At 43.2% G+C, this 7,455-nt stretch overlaps 1 protein-coding gene across 3 annotated transcripts in view; it reads right to left on the reverse strand.

Annotated features, from left to right (window-relative positions):
• The window catches only part of BHLHB9 (basic helix-loop-helix domain containing, class B, 9), a 12,987-nt gene that overhangs the window by 5,094 nt on the left and 438 nt on the right, over positions 1 to 7,455 (reverse strand). Inside the window, exon 3 of one of the 3 annotated variants that reach the window (XM_015564953.1) lies at positions 5,013 to 5,172. The exons of the other annotated variants lie outside the window; for them this stretch is intronic. The gene's annotated coding sequence lies outside the window, so the exon portion shown is untranslated. The remainder of the gene's footprint in view (positions 1 to 5,012; positions 5,173 to 7,455) is intronic. 3 annotated transcript variants of the gene reach the window in all.

The following is a 7,455-nucleotide window of genomic DNA, read 5'->3' on the forward strand; positions in this document are numbered from 1 at the left end:
ACAGCTCTGTCTGCCCACCTCCGACTCCTCCATCCCACCAGCCATCCTTCCAGACGCGATGGGAGAGGAGGGGCTGTGGGGACTGCGGGCTGTGAGGGGGGAAGAGAGCCATACATATTTTTAATTCCCTGATAATTACACAGTCTGAAATTGGGTGAATAGACCCTTAGCAAGAAGTTTTATGTTAGGCTGGTTAGCAGTTGAGCTGTGCGTAATGTTTGCTGTAGCTGTAGGTGAGGGTGTTCAGATTCCTCTAGTGTCCTTATTTTTGTCTTCCTTATCTTTGGGCTTCCCTAATTACTCCTTGCAGAATCTATGCACATTATAGCTCCTTTAGCTGTACTCCACTCCTATTATACTGGGCACTTGTGACATGGTAAAAATGTGTGAAATGTTCTATAATCTTACAATTAAATGCTAGTCCTTTGTGGGCCTGGGTCCCTAGGCTGAGTCCTTCACAAATATTTCCTAGCTTCTTTCTCCCTTTGACATGAAAATGGAAGACTAGAGTGGGTGGTTAAGAGGAATGCCTTTCACCCTGACTGGTTTGGCTCAGTGGATAGAGCATTGGCCTGTGGACTCAGGGGTCCCGGGTTCGATTCCGGTCAAAGGCAAGTACCGCAGTTGCGGGCATATCCCTAGTGGGGGATGTGCAGGAGGCAGCTGATCCATGTTTCTCTCCCATGGATGTTTCTAACTCTCTATCCCTCTCCCCTCCTCTCTGTAAAAAAATCAATAATAAAAATATATATATACATTTTTTTTAAAAAAAAGAGGAATGCCTTTCCTTTAACAGAGATAACACTCTGGGAAAGTATTTCCACTGCAGAGTAGGTCTTTGTCATGGAGAAGGCTCTGGGTTATTTCACAGGAGCACACTTCCCCTCCCACTGCCAGAGCCATAAGATCTCTCTGGGATCTTCATTGTAAGAACCTGCTAAAGTTCCTGGATTTAAAGACCATGAAACCTCTAAAACTGCAGGTTGGGTTCCTCACTCTCATACTATTCCACACTCAGTCTTCAGCAATTTGTCAAATTTACTCTTTAAGTCTTCTGCCCTGTTTATGTCTAGCTGTTTGTGCTCTATGTAAGGACAGATAGATTATGACTCCCCAGATTTGTCTTTTCTCCAGAATTCGGGGTGGTCATTTGCCCTGTGACATGTTTTCTTATGGGTCTAAGATAAGTCATTGATTCTCAGTTTGTTCAGCTTTTTTATTTTTCTGGTTTTCAGTACAAAAGCAATGACTTCCAAACTATCTACATGACAACTGACATTGGAAAGCTGGCCTATGGATTTTAACCCTGTAGCTAAAGGCCAGTGAACAGCTTTTGTCCTATTCTTTTCAGCTGAACTTCCAATCTGAAAAATGAGAAACCATCTGATATTCTGAAATACCTGCACGTATCAGGTCTGTCTAGTTCCTTTTTAAAATGTCATCTAGTCATATTAAAGGGTAAGCTGGGGTAAGTAGGGAAAAGTAGATGATAACTCCATGGTGGCTTTTAGTGGTCTTAATTGCTAAGACATTGCCCTGTGCTCTTTATTACTATAACCTCAATGCTCTGTAATACACTGTTTTGCCTACCATAACCAACTCCTTACTAAAAGAACGTCATTTTTGCATAAGTATGCCGCCCTTCTCCTTGTAGTCATGTGTCTCAGGGAGGCTGATCGCAGTTCCAGGGTTGAATCTGCATTGTATAGGGGTAATCCATTCCCTTGGTGCTCTCTGGTTTAGGAAGGGTGATGATTTAACCCCAACTCTCCTCAATGAGACATTAGGAGAAGACTGCAGAAGGACGAAATAAAGTGTCCTCACTCATAAGAAAAGGCAATCAGGAAAAAATTGTCTTCTTTTCTTAGGAAGTTGCTTGACTCCTAGAATCATTGCAGCCATCAAGCTTCCAGCCTTCAGATGGAAGCTAATACTGTGAATGGTAGAAGAAGATGGAAAAAACCCCGAGTCCTTAGCTGAATCAAACACCCATCGAGGCTTCAGTACATCCAATATCTGAATCATAAATTTTCTTATTTACTTTTAGTTCAGTTATTTGTTATATGAAAATGGAACAATCTTAAATGATATGTATGCTTAGGCATAGAAGAACTCTTCAGTAAATAATAGTTCCTGACTTTTTTCGTCAGTGAGCACCTACCTCTTAAAACCAGGGGCAGAACTCATGTTTCCATGTGAAAGGAGAAGTGTAGATTCTGAATGCCTTGCCTAATAATTGCTAGAGGTATGACAGCTGCGACTGGCTTTTATTCTAGATATAAAAGGAAAGCCTTGGGCAGAAAACCTAAACCCTTACCTATCTAGGGGGGTTCAGAGATACATTAAATACTTGAGCTCATAGGTAAGCCTGGTTTCAATTTGGAGTCATTGTGTGAAAGTGCATCCTTATGAAATGTCCATAATGTAAAGATATCAGAGTTATCTGTGTTCAATTCAGAGGGCTGTACTGAGTTTGAGAAAGGTAAATTCATAGTGTCAATAGTCAGAAAGGTTTGGTTAACTTTCCCCAGGCATACTGCACTAAGCAACACAGGTATAAAAACAGGTGGATATTTGGGATTTATCAAGAGCTTGGATTTTGCTAGGACAGTGGAACCAGGCACTACAATATATGATAAGGTAGAAGCACAGTAAAAATGATGGACTACGATTGACCATTATGTTGGGAAGGAAGGGAAAGCTGGAATAGGCTGATACACAGGAAGAAGGGGGTAGGGGACAGGAGGTCTAACTATACACAGGTTTAAGTTTCTTTATGATGAATAGAGTACTTTGCTATAAGCTGTGAGACAGGCTAGTAAATCAGAACAAGTGGAACAGGGAAACTGAACAAACTGGCAGAGCAATTTATAGCAGATACAGAAGGTCATCTCCCTAGAGATAACATCTAGGGCTCAGTTGTATTTGAACTCCAGGCCCAGAAAAGCAGCAAAACCAGGTAGGTGACACCAGGACCAGCTGCAATGACTAAGGACCCTGCCCTGACACTGACCAATCAGTGGAGACCGTAACCCTGAAGGAGCACACCTAGAAAACTGATGAGTATTCTGCTGAGACCTCCCCTAAGATTCCTGCCTTCAAGAAAGAGATAAAAGCCCCCAAAGGACCCAGCACTCCCCCTCTCCCCCTGGAAGCAGCCCGTGCCATTCCCTTTCCCCTCTTATTCCCTCCCTTCTTCTCCCACAGGCACATATCTCCTAAACTCTAAGGGTCCCCATGAGACTTGCATCCAGGGCAGCAATGGACAACGGCAGTTCATTCCGAGGTGAACCCCCTGAACCTGACCCCAAGCCCCCCTTTTCTCTGACTTATTAGTAAGCCAAAGCAGACCAGCCTAGGCTCATTTCCCAGCCCTTTATTATTTTCCCTGTCCCCAGATTAGTAAATGTCCTCTAAAATTCACCTGGACTTGTGTTGTGAATTTTTTCCTGCATGAGGTCAAGAACCCACACAGTGGGTCTGCCCTAGTCAGACCCTCTAAGGGCCAGAACCCCTTTTTGGTAACGTAAGGAAAATCTGATGATGAAGATAGTGACAGTGATGATGGCAGCTTTTAGTGATAATCAGCACTAGAGGGATACAGCATAGTGGTAATGTACACCAACTCCAGACTCAAACTACAAAGTTTGAATCTCACCTCTTCTGTTAAACAGCTCAGTGAGCTCGGCCAAGTTACTTAACCAATCTGTGCCTCAGCTTCCTCATATGTAAAATGGGGAAAGCAGCAGCAGCATATACTCCATATGTTTGTTTTGAGGATTAAATAAGTTAATACAGTTAGAACCCTTAGAATAGTATCTGGTACAAACCAAGCACTCAATATATCAACATTACTATTATAAGTAACAAAAGGCTCAGGTGTTGCAGTCAGACAGATGGGTTTGATTCACACTTCCAGAGTCCAAGTTTCTTCCTCTATGTTACTTCTATCCGAATTCCGTCTTATTCATTAAAAAAGACTCCAGTACATAGCATAAAGAAACAATTGCAAATAAAAACCTGTGCAGAGGAGTTACTTCCTACCAAGGGGCAAACAGTAAAGGTGAGGGTATCAGAAAGACTTCAGAAAGGATAAATGTTTCCCTAGGCAGAGAAAGGATTGCGAGAGTAGTGATGATTGAGTGAACAGTGGGGAAAGGCACAGAAGTAGTAAAGCACAGAGTACAATTGGGTTGGGAAATAACAGCCCAATGTGGCTTGAGTGCAGGCAAAGTGGAGCAGGGTTTGGATTAGGGGAAGGCACCTGAGAGTGAGTGCCTCCTCAAACTGTGTCCTTACCTTATTCTAGTCCTGACTCTGACTTGGAAGAAAGTGTTGGGAGATGGGGATGAAAAGGTAGAATTGTATGGAAAGGTGAGGGCCTTGAAACCCTGCATAGAGAACCCTGTAGTATTTTATAAATGAGATCCCATTGAAGGTTGCGCTTTTGAAACTGGGGACAGAGAGTGTCAGTGGGTGCTGAGTCCAGCTGTGCTATAAGAAAATACCTTTCTTTCATTTATGATTGGAGAGATGGCAAATCCACTCTAATTTTGTCTCCAGGTGGGTCAACTGACTTTTTAAAAAAAATCCTCACCCAGGCATATGCTTTTCATTGATTCTACAGAGAGACAAAGAGTGAAGGTGAGAGAGAGAGACAGCAAAATGAGAGAAAAACATTGATCAGTTGCCTCACATAAGTGCCACAACCAGGGACTGAACCCAGAACCTGGGTATGTGCCCTGACCAGAATCGAACCTGTGACCTTTCGGTATACAGGGCAACACTCCAATGTGCAACATCGGCCAGGGCTCAAGTGACATTTGAACGGACCCTTATTATCTTATTACATGAGATCCAAGTAATATTTATCCATGAAGAGAGCAGAAACAAAAGGGCCATGTGAGTGGTGAGCTTTTTACTTTAACTATACCCCAGAAAAAAAGGAGTGATCAGAATATAATCATCTTCATTCTTGGACACACACACACACACACACACACACTACTTACCCTGCCCTTGGGCTGAGACTAAAAAATTCCACAGGTGTGACTTGCTTAAGTATCTGCTTCCCATGAAAGTGGGACTAAGAGGTATCCAGCAAGACCACGATGTGAAGCTCCCAAAAATTTAAGCGCATGACCCCAACAGGAATTCTAGGCTGAGAGAGTTCTGATAAGAAAAATAAATTATACAGAACTTTAAAAATCATCTAAGTGCAGGCATGTGTCACAAAAACATATGCTGCCCCCCATAATATACTGCTGGGCTCTGCCTCCTTCATTTTAACTGATTTATGTATGATGCATAGGATCAGAGGTAGGTTTACAGATATTAATCCAGTGGTGGCTGCTAAAAGAATGACATCAATTCTTTGGCACCAACTACCTAGAGTTAGCATTAGACTCCACAGATGTAAGGCAGTCCTTAATACTTCCCCCATTTCAGGTAAGATGCCAGTTACAAGTCTTGGGGACAATAGCCCATGCTTCTGATTCAGGAGTTCCCATGATCCTCTCAGGTTTGATAATTTACTAGAAAAACAGAAATTACTAAAAGTACCATATTTCACATTATAGTTTTATTATAAAGGCTACACACAGGACAAGGTCTGGAAGGATCTTAGACACAGCTTCCATGCCATTTTCCCATAGGTTCAGGGCAAATCACTCTCCCTGGATATCACTGTGTTTACCAACCAGGAAGCTCCACAAAACCCTGAGTTTTCATTGGGGATTCTTTATATATGCATGATTAAATCAATGGCCACCCGATTGAGCCCCAAATCCAGCCCTCCTTCCCTCTGTGGTCTAAGGTTCTAACTCTAATCATGTGGTTGCTCCTAATAGGTGACCAGCCCACATCCTAAAGCTATCTAAGGGCCCACCATAAGTCAGTTCATTGGCAAAACAAAGACATTCCTATCATTCAAGAATTCCCTAAGGCTTTTTGAGGATCTGTGCTAGCAACCAGGGACAAAGTTTAGATATATTCTTTCCATACCACACTATGTTTGAGGTAGTCTCTTTTGTCAAACTCCATAACCACACACACATAGACCAGAGACAACAGAGCTTAAGCCGAAAGACCGTAATCTGAAAATTGGCCCCAATACTTATCTTACTATGTTGCTGGAGAGTGGAGGAAAGAGAATAACAAAGGAGGCAGGGATAAGAGAGGAGTCAATTCTAGGCCTCAATCTCTGTAACTTTACCCCACAAGTCCACTGCTCAATCCTAGCTTTTAAATGTAAACATGGGGGCCTGAAGTAGTATTACAGCACAGTTTCAACTCTATACTGAGAATAAAAATAAGGATATGAGCAGCCTTAGGGAAATTAATTATTTCCTAGTGACACGTTCCTAACCTGCCTTGGTATGTAGCCTAGGGGTACCAGGGGTCCCCATGACCCCCTCAGGTTTGGTAATATTCTGTTAGAAAGAAGACAAGAACTTATCAAGGGCTGCTACCTAGAATGAGACCAAAGGAACAAGTCCTAAAAACTGGGCAGAGAGCAAAACACATGGAAGAGAGCAAAGCATCTGTAGAGGGGAACCTACGGGACCATCCACAAAGCAGTTTCTGCAACTGTTTCCCAGAAAGATCCTACTCTGAAGCCCAGGACTAAAAAGAAAGGGAACCTCAAATGGAATAGCCACTTTCGTATTCCCAGATGGGAGGGAGATGCTGCCCAGGGCTGAGATCCAGATATTATCTCGGGAGTGTAAAGCTTGGCAGTATCCCAAAGAGAAATTCTCTGCCAATGGTCTCAGCATCTAGGTTCCCTCCTCCTGAATCTGTCTCCAAGCCCCCTTCTCTAGAGTTGTTCACACTGGGATTCATTCCTCCAGGGAGCTGGAGCCTTGGAGCATAAGGCAGATATATTCCCCACTCCCTTCTCTTCCACCCTCGCTCAATTTTGAGCTGGTCTCAGCAATCCCCATCCTCTAGAAAAGAAAAAAATAGAGTGAGTGGCAAATAGGATTGAGGACAGCGGTGTAGCTCAGGGTTCCTATCCTCACGCCTGCTTTTCCAGAGCCAGCACCACTGGTTTATATGAGTTGCATGTTCACAAAATGTCACTTCACGGTTTCCAAATTCTAGGCTCCCCTGAGCTAACTCCCTCCATGTGTCCACCTCCCTCAGCCACACACAGAAACACAGAATCAACACTGGGAAGGGAGCCTGGGGGTAAGGAGACAGGTGTTCAGAAGGCAGGAGGGTCTCAGGCACTTTCTCTACCAGGATGTAGTCCAGTGGTTCCCAATCTTTTTTTGGCCATGCCCCACCTAAGCATCTCTAAAATCCTGATCCCCTACCCCCGTGACATATAATTCTTATTATATAAAAAGTGAACTCCTATTCTCATGGGGGAAGCCTAAAAGGCCATTAACTTGGTCTAAACAAGCGTCCAAAGAACATAGCATCCATGAAAGAGAAAAAGAACGAAAGGAT

Source organism: Myotis davidii, unplaced genomic scaffold (assembly GCF_000327345.1).
Source record: "Myotis davidii unplaced genomic scaffold, ASM32734v1 scaffold1060, whole genome shotgun sequence".
In the NCBI taxonomy this organism is placed as follows: Eukaryota; Metazoa; Chordata; class Mammalia; order Chiroptera; family Vespertilionidae; genus Myotis; species Myotis davidii.